The 18,911-nt window shown below is 41.6% G+C and overlaps 1 protein-coding gene across 4 annotated transcripts in view; it reads right to left on the minus strand.

Annotated features, from left to right (window-relative positions):
• FSTL5 (follistatin like 5) overlaps positions 1–14,715 on the minus strand; it is a 300,362-nt gene extending 285,647 nt beyond the window's left edge. For 3 of the 4 annotated variants that reach the window (XM_060278681.1, XM_035112814.2, XM_060278680.1), the window contains exon 1: positions 14,386–14,714. The gene's annotated coding sequence lies outside the window, so the exon portion shown is untranslated. Of the gene's footprint in view, positions 1–14,385 lie in introns of all 4 variants that reach the window. The other variant, XM_060278679.1, reaches the window with a different exon arrangement.
• Between the last annotated feature and the right edge of the window lie 4,196 nt (positions 14,716–18,911).

Here is an 18,911-nt window from a genome sequence, read left to right on the forward strand (position 1 = left end):
ATCCCTCCCTTTGATTTTTTTTTTTTAAACTATGGTGTTACTATATCTATGGCTTTAATATGTTTTTTGTAAGCTGCCTTGAAAATCCAAGTCTGAAGGACGAGCTGGAAATATTTTGAATAAATATGTATAAATAAATAAAGATGTTCTCAGCTGGCAAGGAATGACAGATAGAATGGATAGAGGGAATAATTTTTGTACACCTAGACACATCAGCTTCAACTCATAACCACCATAATGCATCACAAATATTATTTCAAGGATACCAAATGAAGCAAATAATATGAAATTCAAAGGCTAGAAAACTTGTGGGGAAAATAATGCATGTGATTAGTGGATGGGCAGCGGGTGTGCCAGGAGCATGGAAACTCAAGTCCTTTAACACCAAGGTTGCTATTAGGACAGCTGAGGTACGAACAAAACTACTAATCTCATACTGCATCTTAGAGGCTTGTCAAAAGCAATAACAAATTCATGAATACTGGTGACAAACAAGCTGAGTATTCAAAGCACATAAATATTCTGAGCGCTTAATTGTTCCTAAATGCTCTCTCTGGGGAGATTTGCCTGGCGCCATCATTATAAACTTTTAGGCGCCAGGCAAAGGCGTTCCTCTTTATGCAGGCACTTGGTTTTTAATTGGGAACATATGGTAGCATGATACCCCAGACTGTTGTGGTGCTCATCTTTTAGTAGGCTGGGGTAAGAGTCATCCTTTTTATCATATTGCAGGATGAGCACTTGCAATAAATGATGCTGTGATAGTCATTTTTTATGCGGTAGAGTAAGATTTCTCCTTTTTATACCATTTGCTTTTAGTAAATAATGTTGTTTTATTCTTTTGATGTTGTTTACAACTTCATTATTGTGGCTTCCTATCTAGAGGCAGAGGAGTGTTTGCCTACATCTGCCCTTGCTTAAACAAGTCTTGGGAGATTTACTCCCAAAGGAAGGGATGGAGTGGGAGAAGCACATGGGCTACATAGCCCAGGAAGAAAGAGGCTGCCCCACACTCTCTTTGTGGCACCATCCCCACAGCAGCTGGGGCTCTGTTAGTCACCTTTTCAAGAGGCTAAGTAGGAATTTGTGGAGGGACTCCCTGGCTGGCTTTTTAGAACCCTCTTTTTCACACTAACTGGGAGTGGTGCTTCACTAATTTGGTTTTGACATTTAGAAAGGGCTGGTCATGAAATATAAGCTATGTACACTGGGGCATTATTGAGTTAAGGACAGTCTATATGCATCATTTGCCTTGCTATGTCCTTACAGAGTGGTGATTGCACTGACATGTGCATTTTGATGAATGCTGGATAGCAAAGATGTGATCTTAGTGTTGTGTTCATATACCCAAGGCTCACTTAGCAAGGAGAGAGTAATCTTCTCTCAATTCTTGACTGTGGCTATAAACATACCCAGGGGGCTGAAGGGATACATCCCTGACGGATTTACACAGAATCTCTTCTGGTCACACTTTTGCCAATTAGTTTGTAGATCTTCTTTTTGCTATATTTAATAAATACAACTTTCTTCTTCTTCTATGAGCTTATTGCCTCTTGAGACTTCTTTAGCTTTGCATGGGGCCAACTGTATAGGGCTTTCTTTCCTTTTTTTAAAAAAAATGTAGGTTGCTTCAGGACACTTTGTGTAGTAAGTGGTGAATAAAGGTAATAAATAATTGCCCCCATGAAGATGATGGTGGCGGTAGGGGAAATTATGTTGCAATCTCTCCAAAAATATATCTGATAGCAGGAGCTATCTAATTTTTTCTTCACAGAAATCCTACTGGGCCTATCTACCAAGTGAGACTCCACTAAGTGCAATTGACCTGAATTTGATCTGCATTTGCCCTGCATTGATCTGAACAAAAGGCCACACTGCAGCAGTGATTTATAGATTGTGTCACATCCTTGAAGTGGGTGAAAAAAAAATATTTCCACTTTTCTTCATACTTTTCATACTTTTCCCCTTTGAATAAACAGTCCAGCCTAAGTGTGGGCTTGTAAGAGAAGCATTCATCACTCTGCTGGTGAGCATGGAAAATGTGTGTATTTTTAATATACATTTTAAAAAAGGAAGTTAATTTAGTGAAATTTATTTTTAAGAAATAAGAACCAAACAACAGTATAGCTAATTCTGTGCTCCCAATGGAGGCTTGGACTTGTTTGGGGGGGTTAACTGAGGGATATTTCAAGAGAAATCTGTGATATAACACAAGAGCCTGCTGTTCAAAGACAGTGAGAATGTCAAAAAGTAGCACTTTGGATATCAGCCATAGTTCTTAGTTGCTTTTAAGATGAAAAAGAAATATATACCTACAATTCTAGACTTAAATAAGCTCACAATATAAGCCCAACTTTCCAGTGCTCAAAGTTTCTCTCAGTATTAGCCTTAACTTTGAACCATACAGATGCAGAGCTGGGGGACTGGGGTATGGCTTTTAGCTTTGAGTATTGTTCCACTGTGTTGTCTTATATTCAGTTATACTATTCAGTTATATTAACAATTTGGCCAGGGTCGACAAAGCAGAGCAGAATGATGATGCTGATACTCTCACATTTGACTAAAGGGAATTTTACTAAGGGAGCCAATCCTTTGCCTTGGCTCATTATTGATTATAAGATGCTACATAGCCATGATGGGTGTGCCAAAGGATGTTCAATCACATCAAAGTTTCACTAAAAATGCAAATGATGATCAAATTTAGATATGCATCTTACACTGTTCATTGAATATCAATTAGAAATAATTTGAAAAGTTATTTGCCCAAATCAAGCAATTCACTGTTAGCATGTACGAGTTCACAAAAGGGGGCAGAAGTGGAACAGTCTTCTCCATAGAACTGATGGGAAAGTCACTGCCTGAGGAACTGCATCTGAGTTTCTAAAGTACTTTGGACTGGGAGCGCTACATTTCTAGACACATGCGTGCTAAAATATCCGAGTGCAGCAGAATCCAATAGGCAAAGTATCTTTCTGCATGGGGTGCAACAGCTTGGCTAGTGTCTAGGCAGGCAGGTTGTTGTTGCTTACGAAGGGGGGGGGCGAGGCAAAACAGCTGGGAGGTAGGCAGATTGCAAATGCACCTGCAGGCCCACCAATGGGCTCCACCAGTGCATCTCTCACTTGGACTACTGCAATGTGCTCTATGTGGGGCTACCTTTGAAGATGACCCAGAAACTACAACTAATCCAGAAAGTGGCAGCTAGACTGGTGACTGGGAGTGGCCGCCGAGACCGCATAACACCGGTCCTGAAAGACCTACATTGGCTCCCAGTACGTTTCCGAGCACTATTCAAAGGGTTGGTGCTGACCTTTAAAGCCCTAAACGGTCTTGGTCCAGTATACCTGAAGGAGCGTCTCCACCCCCATCATTCTGCCCAGACACTGAGGTCCAGTGCCGAGGGCCTTCTGGCGGATCCCTTGCTGTGAGAAGCCAAGTTACAGGGAACCAGACAGAGGGCCTTCTCGGCAGTGGCACCCACCCTGTGGAACACCCTCCCACCAAATGTCAAAGAGAAAAACAACTACCAGACTTTTAGAATACATCTGAAGGCAGCCCTGTTTAGGGAGGCTTTTAATGTTTGACAGACTATTGTATTTTAATATTCTGTTGGAAGCCGCCCAGAGGGGCTAGGGAAACCCAGCCAGATGGGCTGGGTATAAATAATAAAAAAATATTATTATTATTATTATTATTATTATTATTATTATTATTATTATTATTATTATATCATCATCATCTGCATTGTAGCAACCTCCCTGCCATCTTGCCCTTTTTCTGCCTGGTCAGCAACAGCAACCTACCTGCCAGGAAGCTAATGTAGCAGCCCTGCTCAACTTGGTAAACTCATTTTGTATGGCGCTGTAGGGTTTCAAAATCCCATAATATTAGAAAGAAAGCTGTCAGACTGCAGTAACGAATTTATCACACAAACATGTTTTTAAAATCCATATGCAAAAGGAAATTTACTAGGTATGAGCCCTGAGCAGCAGGTAATATAGACCAAGAAATAAAAAAATATGTAAAAGGGCACAAATATATTAATCCACAGGTTTATTGGCCTACAGGGGTGCCACTTTTTAATTTCAGGTGCATAAGGAGCTTTAGATGAAAGCTGTAAGGTGCCTATAACACTACCATCCCTCCCTGCTGAAGGCAAAAGGATCATGAAAATACAAGACACTCAATTATTTCTCCCTGGTAATAATTCTCTGAATTACATTCTGGCAGCAGCTAGGGAACACCAAACAACAAAATCAGTGGAGACAATGTCAGCAATCCAGGCACTGCTTGGCACAACACAAGGATTAAACATAATTTATATTATTTGGGTCCTAATGTCCCAGGTAAATAAATAAATCGCCCCACACATTAATATTAAACATAGCATTTACCAGAATAGATTTGTCTATCAAAACCAGCAATAATGAAATATACACACACTATCAAAACTAGCAATAGGAAAACCATACAAATTTCCCCTTTCATTGTAACCACCAGATTACCATTTACTGAGTAGTCAAAGGAACAAGAATTTTAATGTAATGCTAATGGATTACAGGAGCAGTGGACGACCAAGAGTCTAAGGATTAATATTTCATAACTCCATTGTTGGTGGTGAAGTCCTTTTTTGAAGGGGGGGGAATACAACGTTAGCCTGTATGACCTTTCTGCAAATACCCTGTAGATTGCTTTATGTGAGGTTATTTTTTTAAAAAAAAGACAACAAACATCTGGCTGGGGACTTTATGAGTCAGGAGATTAGTACAGGGATAAAGAATCTTTCACTTTTAAGTTATTCGTTACAACTGTGCCTAAAGCTGCAGTAGCTGCAAATCAGTATGCCACCTATAATAACAGCACTGGCAAAATCAGAGGCCCCAGAGATCATCATTGCATAAGGGTGAATGGAAGGCAAGATAAGAAAGACCATTCCACTCCTAAATAGTGCTTATGTCCTGCTTTATGAAGGACAAAGGATTAGGGAAATATGCAGATACATGAGAATTTTCACAGTTTGCAGAGAACGAGGGCGACACAATGGAGAGAAACAAAGTACATGATTATCACAAAGGAGGCTGCCCACCTAGATGGACTTCAAAAGACTGACTGACTTTTTGAGAAAATGAGAAAAGTGGTGCAAATGGAATGCAGTGATGGTTATGGAAGTAATTGGGTGGAGTTCAATGTCAGCTTCAGGTTCTACAGCCTTTCAGGCCAAAGGATGCAAGGGTGGTCCCAGAGATCTGCAAGGTTGAGCCAAGAAGCCAGTACAGGGTCCACAGGCTAAGTGCCACACAATTTTCATGTCATGCTAAGCAGCTAAGACAATGAGATAGCAAAACTCTTATGTGCACTGCAGAGCATTAGGCAATTTTAGAGAAGTAGGTGCATTTGACCTCTTCTCTAAACAACTCCTGCTCTCCCATCCTTCTCTAGTATTGTAGAATCCTCCCTCAATTTACCTGCAGGAGGAGGAGACAGGGACCCAGAAATCAATTTTAAGTAATAAATGCAGGAGGGGCTAGAAAGTATAACCTCCAATTTCTGACATCTCTTTTGGCACATCATGACAAGCTTTCCATTCCTTCTGGAAAGGTGAGGCTACTGAGGGAGGAAGTGCCTTGTGCAAAGACCTACGGGAGTCTTCATAGTCTGGAAATTGTATTTTTTTTCCTTATCCTCCCACAATTCACCTTTTGTTTTGTAGACTTTTGATCTCTGGAGTTGATGTTACATCATCCTTCATGAAAACAAGGGAGTCGCCTAGGACCTATTCCATCGGGATCTTTGAGAGTCTGTCTCTTAAGTAGAAGCCTCAACAATTAAAAATAAATAACAAGGCAGTTAACTACTGAGAAATGAAAGCAAATAGTGAGATGCAAAAATAGTTTTTAAAAATGCAACACCCAAGAAGAAAAGACAGCAGTCCTCTTGCTAGAGAACAAGGCTAAAACCATTGGAACATAAGCCTTGGGAAGATGCAGCAGCTTACAAAGCAATTTTTCCTTCCATGTCTATGGCAGCAAGCCTGCAGCTTCTACCCTGCTCACCTCTCACATTATGCCACTGTTCTAAGAAGCCACAGGTACACATAGGAAGCATACCCTTAAAAAAAACACCTGTATTGATACCTCAGTTGCACTTTGCACACTTCCTTTATACATTATCTGATTGGTGAGCTCGCCCTCTTGGAGAATGATTCATACAACAACTGATCTCAAAAATATCTGCACAAAATATACATATGCACAGTTGTGCGCTGGATAATTATAACATATACCGGGAATGATACATATATAGATATTCCATTCTGATGCATAATAACTGTGTGCTAGTTTGGTCTGTCAAATCAAATACTCAATGTATCACATTGACTCAAATAGATTAATTTGGGGGGTGGACATGTACTGTTCAAATAATTAATCTAAAAGTCAACATTTTTAAATCTAGAGTAGATTCAGATGGTCAGATATTTCTCCCCCACAATGCAGGGGTGTTTTCAGTCTCTGTGAAACAGAGTTGCCCGAGGTTGAACAATACATGAAAGACTCTACCACCTATTCATGAACCTTATTTTATTCATACTTTGTAGAAAAGTAGATTGTCCTTTGGACTTATTTAGTTTCATGATAATCCTTTTAATTTAGGAATCACCAAAGTTGTGACCTCCATATGTTGTTGCACTCCAACTCCCATTAGCCTGAGCCATTGATTGACCATCCTGGCCAGTGGACAAGGATGATGGCAATTGTAGTCCAACAACATCTGGAGGATACCTCACTGGTTGCCCCTGCTCTAGCCAGTGGTTGCAAAAGTCACTGTGCCATAGGGCGTGGGGAGTAGTCCACGTGCAACCTCAATAATGAACTATTATTTCTGTGCACAGGAGTGTTTCAACTTTTGCAGAAATGTGTTTGAAATTTTTAAACCTCCACCTCTGATTACTTTGTTCATGATTCAGTCCTGCTAAGTAATTATTTTCAATAGAATCAAATGGCAGTGAAGGCTCACAGTTAATTATAGGTTGCATAAAAAGTACATTCACGGTTTTTAAATGTATTGCTTTTAAATTGAGTTGAATGTCTTTTGTAATGTGAGAAGGGCAAATGGGAAAAAAAATGAATGGTACATTTTATAGCACACATCATTTGGCAATACTTTACTTTCTTATTTATCCCTTCCTTGAAGTCGGAACAGCGCTCTTATGCCTAGTCAGACCAATGGTCTGTTTTGGCCACAACCAGTACAGCTATATTTTATTGTAAATATAGTAAAAAGAGGGCTTTCAGCCCCACATTTTCAGGATCTCTGTTAGAGATATTCCCCTGCTCTGGTATTTGATATCTTTTCACTATTACTATTAGAAACAGTAGATTAAGCAATTAAAATATGAAGTTTGTTGTTTATTTGCTGGGAACCTGTCTATAATTGCTATGTGGAACATTTGAAGGTTCTACCATGCAAATTATTATCTTTCTTCATTTTTTTTACATAAACATCTTAAATGTTGTCAAGTGCTTAAAGTACAAGCCTGGGCATACTTATATGTGAAGCAGGGTTTGAAATTATCAGGACGCCAGACACATTTCACACCTAAAGATTCTGCATTTGTAAGCGCCTCAAATGATAACTAGACATTCTGTTTTGGCGCCCACAACTCAGGTCCCAGGAGCTATTTGTCTCCTAGCTTTTATTTCTCAGTTTCTAACACTGGTGTAAAGGTACAGAGATTTCCAGCAGATTTCCAAGTTGCTGCCATGTGTCCAGTGATCATGAAAACCAGATTGGACCTCCACCTTCTTGTGCAAATAATGCGTTCCTTTACTTTGCTAAAGCTTCTTTAAAATTATTTTCTTAATTTTCATTTGTGTAAAGGTAAAGGGAGCCCTGACTGTTAGGTCCAGTCATGGATGACTCTGGGGTTGCGGCGCTCATCTCACTTTACTGGCCGAGGGAGCCAACGTTTGTCTGCAGACAGCTTCCAGGTCATGACTAAGCCACTTCTGGTGAACCAGAGCAGCGCACGGAAATGCAATTTACCTTCCTGTTGGAGTGGTACCTATTTATCTACTTGCACTTTGACATGCTTTCGAACTGCTAGGTTGGCAGGAGCAGGGACCGAGCAACGTGAACTCGCCCCATCGCAGGGATTCGAACCGCCGACCTCCTGATCAGCAAGCCCTAGGCTCTGTGGTTTAACCCACAGTGCCACCTTTAACAGTGGCAAATTTGCTACACACACGCTTTAACCTGAAGAAAACTCCACAGGAATTTCCTAAGGGGCAAGAAGGCAACCCAAGGCCCTGACCAATTTAGGGCCCCTCTGACACCTGTTCATCCTCTTTTCAATAAATATAACCATTCCACCAAAATGTTAGTTCTCAAGCTTTCTTTGGGGGTGTCGGGAAAACTTGATTTTCTTATCCTTATGCTTCCAGCTCATCAACTATTTGATGGAGAGTAAGGCCTTCGTATGAAGAAACTAACAAGACAAAGATCATGGGTTGCCAGAGCCCGGGCCCATAGAGGGGGTGGGTGGGAGGGATACAGACAGGACTACACATGCACATTCAACTGCCTAATGGCATCCATGTCACTCAGGAGATTGCAACCACAGAGATAAGAAAAGAAGAGTCATTTTGTTATCTGCAGAGGTCACTTCCTAGTTCACATTGAGGTGCAGCCCAGCAATGGATGCGCACAGTTGTATTGAGGCAGCACCAGGTGTTTAAATTTTCTTCCTCTAACAATTTTGTGCCTGGGGCAACCACCCCTGTGGGCCCCCACATGCCACGCCACTGTCAACATGAATTGGATAATGCTCAGTAGAGTCTGATGAACCTGTACTGGTTCATTAACGACCTCAAGGCGCAGGCATAAGCTTAAGAACTGTTTCATACACCACCATTTTCTTACACTGATGCCAATTCTGTAAAAAAACAACAACAACATATATATTGCTGACAACGACCATGGTGAACATGTTGTTTTGTACTCGTATGTCTACTCCTGAAGACAATCTTTTCGAAACCAACACAAAGAAAAGTGGCCTCACATAAATTCATTTTATGCATAAAAAAATTAAAAAATACTGACCCAGAAATCATTTGCAGGTCCAGGGGCTGCAATAAGCACATGAAGGTTACCTAGTCAAGTACAGTGTGGAGGGCAGCTAATTGTGACAAGGAATGTGTGCCTGGATGCTGCCCCCCCCCCCCGCAATGAAATGAATTATAAATGCCTGTGCCATGGCCCCTGCATCTAGGTTCCAGTGTTGACTTGAGGAGAACTCAGATGACTCATAAGTCACTCAGCAGGAGTCCTTAGGTCCACTTCTATACCATCCCAGCCTGAGGACATGGTTCACCCATTGGCAAACTACAGAGGAGAAGACTAGTAAATGTGCAGCAATTGTGTATGGTTACTTACGGTATATGGAACCACCCCAAAGTTTGCAGAACAAACAACTTTTCCAGATACAGTTAAACCTTTACAATTAGCCCTGATTAGTATTCAAAATTGCTACCATGCAGGAAAATGTGAAACCTTATGGGTCCTGCCTGAAATGAAGTCATGACGATGGTGTCATTTCATCATCCAAGCATTCCAAAAAATAATTTTCATTTTTAATGTGCTTTTCTAGGTCAATGATCATTGCCTATGTTCTTTATTATTTAAAGAGATCATGGAAGTTCAGTAACAATGAAAACATTTCAGTCTTCAGCCTACAATTTTCACCCATACAAATGAAAATTTTATACACCTTGTTCAATGAAATAACCACATTACTTTTTAAAAAGCTCTTCAACTCTGCTAACATACAACCTTGAATCACACTCAATTTAGTGTGTTCAAGTACCGTACTTCTCAAGTACATCACCACATGCCAAACACTTTAGAATCTCCTTCTATAAAACCCTGCTGGACACCACCTTCCATTAATTCAAATGCAAATAGAGTAAACTTTAACACACTTCAAGCAATCAGTTTTGCCAGCTGTGCTTCACACTTAACTCTTTAAACTTCATACTCTCATGAATTATGTGACCAAGGCACTGCACTTCGAATCGGACATGATTAAACACGGTCAGGGGAACAAAATTGACTTTCTGTGGCAATAAAATGTTCTAATTACAACCTGTCAGCCCAATCCTGTAAGATGATGTGCCAGGAGTTTATCACTATAATAGTGTAGTATCAAAAGCCTTGTTTGTTATTCCGACTATCTGGATATCTATGTTCTGTAGCGTTTATATATATTTGCTCATTCATTCATTTAGTAAAAATATTTGTTAACCACCTATAAAAAGTTTTCGGTGAGCAATGAACAAAAGTATGAATAAAATTAATTCACGCACAATATAAATACTATTTAAAACCAACAAATCAGCATAAGAAAATATATTAAGATAAGACAAGAAAGCTAAAAGCAGAATACAATTCCAGAAACAAACTACAGTGGTCCTCAGGGTCCCTTCCGATTGTACGAAACAGAAAGGTCTTCATGTGGTATCTCCAAGGAAAAGGCCCACTCCTTTGTAGAAACATAATACACTTCTAATAAAGACTGACTGACACACACACATTTATAGTCCCACCCTCCATCATGTAGTCCAAGGGTAGGTTACACCCCACTCAATACAACAAACAATGAAATTCATAAACATTACAAGACCATAAATTAACCTGAATCAACAGCAATCAGAAAATACAACAGTGTAATGGAATGTATACTCTGATCTCAACTTCCACATCACAAGAGCCTCTACAAAAAAAAAGGCATCTCTTTGCCTACTGTCAAAATATATACAATGATGGATCCTTGAGAGGAGAGCATTCCACAACCTAGGGGCCACACAAAGAAGGCCCTCTCATGTACCACTGCTCCTGTCCTGCAGACTTAACATAGTGATGGAACCACCCACATGGTATCCTTTGCAGGTCTCAAATATTCAGACAGGTCTAACTGAAACATGGCCTCTCCTGCTTCAGGACACAGGTAGGCCGGTGTGGCAAGAGTCAGTCATTTGGGTATTTAGATATTTAGCAGTTTAGAACTTTAAAGGAAAGCACCAGCACTTTAAATTGGACTCAGAAACCATCATCACATCCCTGTTACTGGGAACATCACCTTCCGCATGTTGGGAAGAGAACTTCTCCTCTACTAATGTAGGCTTCCTATGTAACTTAGAACCCTGAAAGATTCAACATTTGCTCGAAGGAGCCATGCGATGAGGAAAGGGCTACACACACACACAGAGAGAGAGAGCCACTTTGTACTCACATTGTAACAACTTAATAGGGCTAAGGAGAATCCCAATCATGAAGTTGAGAACTGCATTGAAGATTGCAGAAAGTCCATTGTTCAAGGGAGGTATACTATTTTATATCCAGTTGGTTCTAAGATTGCCATCCTAACAAGGCCTCCAGTCCTAAATGCACAAACTTGGACATTCTGTATTAATAAAAAAGGATTAAATCCAGTTTAATGTGTTTAGGATTGGCCTTCATTACCCATCACTTGGTTGCTGTACACCAGGAGAGGCAACCTAAGGCCTGGGGGCCAGATGCAACCCAATCGCCTTCTCAATCCAGCCCGCGGATGGTCCGGGAATCAGTGTGTTTTTACATGAGTAGAATGTGTCCTTTTATTTAAAATGCATCTCTGGGTTATTTGTGGGGCATAGGAATTCATTCATTTTTCCCCCTCCAAAATATAGTATGGCCCAGCACATGGTCTGAGGGACGGTGGACCAGCCCACAGCTGAAAAAGGTTGCTGACTCCTGCTGTACATGGTGGCTGGCAGCTGTGAACTGGCTATTGAAAAGAATGATGCTTGAGATGATATGGTACAAAATTCAAGTTGTATTACTGTGTTGTATCTCTGATGACCCATTTACACTTGCAACTCATCACATGATGTTGCAACTATCATATGAAGAATATGCATTTTTAATATTTTGTTATATTCATATCACACCTTTTCTCCAAAGAGCTCAAGATGGTGCACACACCCTCCCCATCTTTATACTAGCTGTGGTCCCAACTGTGGAACCATTTTCTCATAAAGAAGAGACTTGGAGCAGAGACTGAAGAAGTAACTTAGCCCATTCCTTTTAGGGATTCCAAAGAATATTAAGTTCTCTTTCCAAGTTGGATATCTACAACTTTCTATGATGTAGACCAGAGCTTTCTAAACTGTGTGTCATGTCACATTAGTGTGTTGGGTGCAGTGTGCAGGTGTGATCGGGGGAATGCTTTTATAAGGGCTTAGTTTAACCTCTGGTTTGCTTGTAAAACTGAATTACTGTGTTGCAAAATGATGTATTTCTAAAAATTGTGTCACCGACATGAAAAGTTTGGAAAGCTCTGATTGTAAACCATTTTCTGGACTATATTAACAGCAAAAGACATACTCATTCACAGCTGTATATATGTACTTGAAACATTTAACCAGGATACCTGCATGGGTGCATTTATTATGATATAAAAACATGTTTACAAGCTCAGGCCCTCTGCATGTCTATCCTGGCACTGCAAGAGAGCTAGCTCTTAATGCTTTTCTTCATTTCCATAGTTACTAATGATAGTTTTCTTCACATATTTTGAAAACAGATATTCTGACATTTCATATCCCCTTCCTTCATACCCAAATTGAGGAAAGGGATCATTTGAGAATCCTCATTTATTTTTTACACTAATATAGAAGTATATAATACCCTGGAAATAGACTTGTGTGCAGTCATTAGACTGTAAATCTTAACACAGCATATTTTACACTTATTCCTAAAGTACTAAAGGGGAATAACTGATTAATGGAAGGAACTGAATTCATTGTTTTTCGAGCTAAAATTTCAATATTAAATGATCATAATACTGGAGTTTAGCTTTCAAAACTTTTCCCTACTAACAGTTGCTTATCTTACTTCCCACTATTTCTGAATTGCTGAAAAACTTGCATTATTTCAGCAGATGTTAACTATAACATCGCAGTTCAACTTTAAATAAAGAATTTTAAAGTAAAAAAATACTCATGATACTTTGGAACATAACTGCCATTGATCTGCTCATTCTTTCCAGACCAAACATTAAAAGAGAGCGAGAGATTGATAGGGGAAATGCTGGACAACAGCTATAATACAAATGTCACTGATATCTTATGGTTCTAGAATGTAAATAAAAAAACATGTTCTCACATAATCGAGTGATCTGCAACATGATGCAATACAAGCTGAAACATAATTTGCTTTCCTATTTCAGTTCAGTCATCTCCCTCCCAATTGGCTATAAAATTTCCACTCTAGAATCAGCATTTAACTCACATAGTAAATACCCCAGCTTCTTCTCGTTTATGTATAGAAAGAAGTCTGGCAACTCACAGTAACTACCTTAGCAGATCACTGGAATAGAGAAGGGCTTGCCAAAGGTTAAATTTGGGTGGAAAAGTGAGACATTTCCATCTGCCTACGTTCCCCAGTTCTTTTCCAAACAGGAGAGGATCTGTAACACCAGACGTAATACTACTGTGCTATTAAATTGGAGCTTCACATTTGCATCTACTTCTAGCCTGGAGGGAAGGCCTGACTGACATTGACCAAATCAATACTGTGGAACAGACAACGGGGAACTTTCAATCCTGGGGGCTGACCTTGGGAACAGAGGGGTCAAGCCCTTTGTAAAACCGAGTTTCGTAAGTTTCAGATCAGACAGATCTGGCTGATTATGATCATCGTCATCCTCCACAACCTCTAAGGATCACGCCTGATCTCTCTCTCTCCCACCCAACCCACACACACACACACGCAGGGCACATCAGGCATTTCCTCCACAAATCCTCTCTAATTCCTGCTTTGCTCGCTGCTTCCCAGACTGACCTCACATCCTCCCTCCCTGTCTGCCCCCTTCTTTTCTCCCGTCGGAATCAATGAGAAATTTACTCGCCCTCCAACGCCGTCGTTTCTTCGGAGGAGCTTCTTTAACGCGTTTTAATTAAAACCCAGAACAAGAACGAAAATCAATCTGCCTGTTTACACCTCTCGATCTCCCCTTCCAAGGCGAAATAACATTGTTCAAAAGCCCCGAGACCACGACCAGAAGAAGCGTGTGCGGAAAACTTTGCCACGAGCACCCCACCTCGTCAGCCTCCTGGGCTTCATTCTGCATTCATCTCTTGTTTACCAAGCCCACGATGATCTTGAGCTGAGCCGCCGAAATATCCCCCCCCCCCGCCCCGTCCTTCTTTGCATTAATCTGCGGACTAACAGGCTCGCAACTTTCCCCCGTCCCTTGGCATCGCCCCCAAACTCTACCCGCTTCCTTAGCCACGTTCATTCCAAAAGGAGCTTGCATTTGTCACAAGCCCGATCACCCTTCGCTCTTACCTGATCGAAGAGTCACTAAAGTCCCCAAAGGCAAGCAGGGGGACAATGGTATGTCCTGTTAGTCGCAAGGATCGTGCATATATATTCTCTTCCTTTTTAGGTGTTCTGCTTTAGGAACCAAAGGGGAGAAGAAAAAAGTCCAAAATGCAAAAGGTTGCAAAGGAGGGGGGAGGGGAGGACGATCCCAATAAACTGGGGTAGGCAAAACTCCGAAGAAATGTCCACGTTTAGTTGAGCACCAAGGAACACAGTACGGGACTGAGAGAGAGAGAAAATCTCCTTTACGTCCGGTAAGCTCCTTGGCCAAGTTGCTTCTGACCAGAGGGGCGGAGTGGAGGGCGAGGGGGGCGGGACACCTTCCGGGCGGGCGGGGCCAAGAGGGCTGAGAGGAGAGGAGAGAGCGAGCAGGCGGGATTCCCGGGTTCAGCACCAGCGGCACAGTGGACAGCACCAGCTCCTTCCCCTTCCCGCGAGTCTCAGGCACTGAAGCCGGCAGCTTCTCGCTCGCTCCCTCCTCGCCGCCACTCCGCCCCAGCGCGCGCGCCCCGCCTCTCTCCTCACGTCAGCCCGAGCTCTGCCCTCATTTGCATAAAGCCGAGAAGCTTTGGGGGGGGGAGTGGGCAGCTGCAGACGGCCCCGGGAGCAGACGGCGTTGTAGTGACAGCGCACGCCCGCCGCCAGGGTCGGCAAGTGGTAGCAGGCGGCGCCGCAGAGGGAGCGCCAAGCGTGCCACCAAAAGCACGCCTTCTTTGCCAGGAAGGGAGTTCTCCTCCCGTCCCCCACTCGCTCTGGCCGGCGGGAGGGAAGAATCCTAAAATTGTAGAGTTGGAAGGGAGCACCAGGGCCAACCCACGACCCTGAGATGGAGAGTCTACCGACTGAGCTATCCCTCAGGAAGAGGGTGCAGGGAAGGGGGAGCCATCCCGTCGGGAGCAGGGAAGGCGGCTCTGTCAGAAGCGGAGCGGTTCTTCCCTCCCTCATCCAAGGGACGCCCCTCCCCCCCTAAAAAAGGGAAAAAGCAAGGAGGCTTGGGCAGTTTACGTGGCATGGTGGCGAGGAAGACGCTTAAGACTTGCATGCATAAGTCTGTGCCAAAGCTGCACAAAACGTGACTGCCTAACTCTGTTTTGTCTGCTCAGGCTGGTAGAGCACTTTGTGTGACTGGCTGCCAATCTGCAAAGGTAGTCTAGGAAATCTTTAAAGAAAACATGATGGAAGGATTCCTGTGAGTGGTGGCTCCCCACAACTGGAGCTTCAGAGTCATCTGAAATTACATTTACAATGCAGGAGTAATTGTAAACAAGGAGACACATTGTTGTGGTTCCCAGGTCACAAAGATAATGTGATTAAGGGAGTCACAAGCTGCATAATTCCAAAGCAACTACTCTATTCCGAACTTAAAAATGGAAAGCATAATGCTGGTGGTCAACAAAAGAGGTTTAAAGACTGTCTCAAGGCAAATCTAAAAAAATGTAGTACTGTATAAACACTGACAACTGGGAAACACTAGTCTGTGAGCCCTCCAGTTGGAGAACAGCCTTTACCAAAGCTGTCATGGGCTTTGAAGACACTTGATCTCAGGGTGCAAGGGAGAAATGTGCTAAGAGGAAGGCACGCTTGGCAAATCCACACTGTGATCAACTCCCACCCGGAAACCAATGTCCCCACTGTGGAAGGACATGTGGATCCAGAATTGGCTTCCAAAGTCACTTACATTGTTAAGACCATGTTTATGGAAGACAATCTTACTCAGCTACGAGTGATCACCAAAGAGAAGAGAAAGAAAGAATAAAATAATCTTTTGTGGGGAAGCAAACAAAAAACCCACCCTGCATGCAGTAAACTAGTCCATCAGAGAGAAAACTGCATAGTATCCTTGATGGGCTGAGGTTTTCTTTTTAACACATACTGAACTGTTTGTCTGGAGTACAGTACTTCAAATATGACTCATCTCGTCTGCCTTCACAAACAGAACCCCTAGCTGACATCTGACATCTCAGCTGACATATGTCTTACCTTTTTGGTGCCAGGCAGTGTCTATTATATTCTTCCATGTGTAAACCACTGTAGTTACTTGCTCTCCCCATTGATTGATTGTGTTATATCTCCTGTCCTTTATTGTACTACTGATTTTTATTGATTGACTGTATTATTTGTATATTCAATTGTTAGCCTTCCCAAGAACTGCTTGTGTGCTGAAAGTTCGCAGTATACATATATGTGCATTGCAATCCTGTGCTACCTGCACAGAATTAGGGCCTGTTGAACTCAAAGACTTACTCCCAAGTCCCAGGTACGTTTGTATGGAATAGCCTTAATATAAAGTAGAGCAATCCAGAATTCTTACGTTGTGTTACATAATGATATGTAACATTATACAACTCACAGCAGGGATCAATAGGAAATGAGAAATTTTTGCCTGCTAGAACTGGCCTTTCTTTTTCGATGTCTTTAAGGACATGGGGGAAATTCCCCAAATCTCCTGTTGAGATGCTACAAACCAACTGAGCATAAGCCAGCAAATTTTTACACACAGCCAATACAGAGAGGACACATTAACTCTTAGTTTCCCATTCAGTGCCCAGGACATAAAAAGCTAAAACCCACCAAATCAGAAAATGCTTACATCTTCACATTTTCTACTATATTTTTTGCATGAAAACTTATCAAAATGAATCAACTGACTATGCATCTTTCTTTGCTTCTTTACCTAAAGTCAAATGAAGCGAAGTCGAGTATAAGGAAATTGTCACTGCAAAATTTTACCCTCAATTTTTTCCCTTCATCTTATATGGTAGAATAGGGTTTGCACACTTGACTGGATGGAGTCTGAGTCATCTACCATCTCTTTCCCCCTACTCTGTAAATTTCTGCAGTCAGATACACCACCAAATTCAGTACTTCCTGAAATTATCACTTGGACGCTTAGACTGCCAACTTCCTCTGTCTATCTTTGACAGCAGCAGCTCAGAAACCAATGAACTGCCCACCCACACTTTCATCAACAAATGTGGAATTTATGTCTAATGTACATATTTCATTTTGACTGCACTAATACTTGCTCAGAAGTAGCAAGAAGGGAGCTGGCGTTTGTCCACAGACAGCTTCCGGGTCATGTGGCCAGCATGACTAAGCCGCTTCTGGTGAACCAGAGCAGCGCACTGAAATGTCGTTTACCTTCCCTCCAGAGCGGTACCTATTTATCTACTTGCACTTCATGCTTTCGAACTGCTAAGTTGGCAGGAGCAGGGACCGAGCAATGGGAGCTCATTCCGTCGCAGGGATTTGAACCACCGACCTTCTGATCGGCAAGCTCAGTGGTTTAGACCACAGTGTACTCAACTTCATACAAAAGCTACCATATCAGTTGTCTAGGGTCAAGTGCTGACTGTATGTGTCAATCAGTCATCACAAAGAGCTTTCATATACAGTTTTAACTCAAATACTGTACAATATTTCATAATAAACTTCACACAGTTAGCCGAGACTAGCAGTCATCAAGCAACAGGGTATCAGTGGTGAAACATTAATGTGTGAATGAGTTCTGAGTGAACAGCTGAGCAAGAGGCAAAATTATTCTTTTAAAAAACGCAAATTTCATTGCTTTATCAAAATTGTGCTTTTGATGTTAAGCTTACATGGAACAGCAGAATAAAACTGTACTTTGTTCTGTTTCTCAATGCTACCTATGCTTTTTGCTCTGAGTCATATCCTTGGTCCCTTTAATACTTTAGTCAGTACCATGTAGCAGATTATTATCCCAGATGGTGGCAGAAATATCGGTAGTAGTTGATGAGCTTTCTGAGTTCAAGTGAGCATGGAGTAACATCAAAATATCTGAGCAGTGACCAGAGTGGTGAATATTGTGGAATATGCTAGTTTTAAAAAAGAAGGTATCTGGAGGGGATTCAGAATTCCCATGAGAGGAATTCTCCCAATGCCATAAGAGGGTTTGATGACCTCCAGAACACTTCTCATTCAAGTGGGACTGAGACCTGAAGTGGGGAAAATTGGTGAAAGCTTTCTAAAGCTGGAGCCCCCACTGGCTCTTAAGACCTTCCACAAATGGAAAGAGGTCTTCTGCTAACAGAAATCATCCAAGGTCTACAGTGTGTGTGTGTGTGTGTGTGTGTGTGTGTGTGTGTGTGTGTGTTATAAACATTATTTTATTGAAGGGAATAAGACCTCATTCTGACCTCAATGTTTGAGCTATCAACTTTGTTTCTCTAATGTGGCTGAATATTTATCTTAAATAAATGGAAAACAAACACAACATGGAACTTTCAGCATTTGATCAAATTCCCCACTTTTTAAAAGTGTGATTATCAATTCACAAAATAGCAAATAGCTCTCCTCTTGAACTCAGATCATATTGTGTTTACATTCTCATAGTGAAATGGTAGTTATGAAATTAGCTCTAAAACATCAGTCGGCAAACTGAATGATGATAATACACTGGAAAGCAGTTTAGCAGGCCACAGTGTTAATACTTACTGTCTTTATCGTGTTGAGTATCCCAGGTCAGC

This window comes from Zootoca vivipara, chromosome 9 (assembly GCF_963506605.1).
Source record: "Zootoca vivipara chromosome 9, rZooViv1.1, whole genome shotgun sequence".
Taxonomy (NCBI): Eukaryota; Metazoa; Chordata; class Lepidosauria; order Squamata; family Lacertidae; genus Zootoca; species Zootoca vivipara.